Source organism: Rattus rattus, chromosome 3, assembly GCF_011064425.1.
Source record: "Rattus rattus isolate New Zealand chromosome 3, Rrattus_CSIRO_v1, whole genome shotgun sequence".
NCBI lineage: Eukaryota > Metazoa > Chordata > Mammalia > Rodentia > Muridae > Rattus > Rattus rattus.
In genome coordinates this window covers 218,601,934-218,603,504 of record NC_046156.1, presented here as the reverse complement: position 1 = coordinate 218,603,504, position 1,571 = coordinate 218,601,934, and the positions used below count along the sequence as shown (strand labels likewise).

The window sequence follows — 1,571 nt, the reverse complement described above, 5'->3', positions numbered from 1 at the left end:
CACCACACCTAAAAGCTCTAGAACAAAAAGAAGCAAACACACCAAAGAGGAGTAGAAGGGAGGAAATAATCAAACTCAGGGCTGAAATAAACTAAGTTGAAACAGAAAGGACTATACAAAGAATCAACAAAACCAGGGGCTGGTTCTTTGAGAAAATCAACAAGATAGATAAACAATTAGAAGGACTAATGAGAGGACACAGAGACAGTATCCAAATTAACAAAATAAGAAATGAAAGGGGAGACATAACAACAGAAATTGAGGAAATTAAAAAAATGACCAAATCCTATTACAAAAGTCTGTACTCAACAAAACTGGAAAATAGACAATTTCCTAGACAGATACCAGGTACCAAACTTAAATCAGGATCATATAAACCATCCAAACAGTCCCATAAATCCAAAAGAAATAGAATCGGTCATTAAAAGTCTCCCAACCAAAAAACTGCCCAGGACCAGACGGGTTTAGTGCAAAATTCTATCAGACCTCCATAGAAGACCTCATACCAATACTGTCCAAACTATTCCACAAAATGAAAACAGATGGAGCGCTACCAAATTCCTTCTATGAAGCCACAATTATTCTTATACCTAAACCACACAAAGACCCAGCAAAGAAAGAGAACTTCAGATCAATTTCCCTTACGAATATTGACACAAAAATATTCAATAAAATTCTCCCAAACTGAATCAAAGAAGACATCAATACAATCTTCCATCATGATCAAGTAGGCTTCATCCCAGGGATATAGGGAAGGTTCAATACACAGAAATCCATCAACATAATCCACTATATATAAAAACTCAAAGATAAAAACCACAGGATCGTGCTCACTTCAACAGCACATATACTAAAATTGGAACGATACAGAGAAGATTAGAATGGCCCCTGCGCAAGGATGACACGCAAATTCGTGAAGCGTTCCATATTTTTGGAACCAGATGTAGATCTCTCCTGAGAGACACAGCCAGAATACATCAAATACATAAGCAAATGCCAGCAGCAAACCACTGAACTGAGAATGGGACCCCCGTTGAAGGAATCAGAGAAAGGACTGGAAGAGCTTGAAGGGGCTCGAGACCCCATATGAACAACAATGCCAACCAACCAGAGCTTCCAGGGACTAAGCCACTACTCGAAGATTATACATGGACTGACCCTGAGGTCCAACCTCATAGGTAGCAATGAATAGCCTAGTAAGAGCACCAGTGGAAGGGGAAGCCCTTGGTCCTGCCAAGGCTGAACCCCCAGTGAACATGTTTGTTGGGGGGAGGGCGGTAATGGGGGGAGGATGGGGAGGGGAACACCCATAAAAAAGTGGAGGGGGAGGGATTAGGGGGCTGTTGGCCTGGAAACAGGGAAAGGAAATAACAATCGAAATGTAAATAGGAAATACTCAAGTTAATAAAGGAAAAAAAAAAAAAACCACACAGGATCATTTCATTAGATGCTCAGAAAGCCAAAATTCAACACCCCTTCATGATAAAAATCCTGGAAAGATCAGGAATTCAGGGCTCATACCTAAACATAGTAAAAAAATATATATATACAACAAACCTGTAGCTAACGTC

General features: G+C 40.0%; 1 non-coding gene across 1 annotated transcript; it reads left to right on the top strand.

Moving 5' to 3' along the window:
* Positions 1–826: 826 nt before the first annotated feature.
* On the top strand, positions 827–933 carry LOC116897398. Its single transcript, XR_004387442.1, has one exon. It is a non-coding gene; the product is annotated as a U6 spliceosomal RNA (small nuclear RNA).
* The last annotated feature ends 638 nt before the right edge of the window (positions 934–1,571 follow it).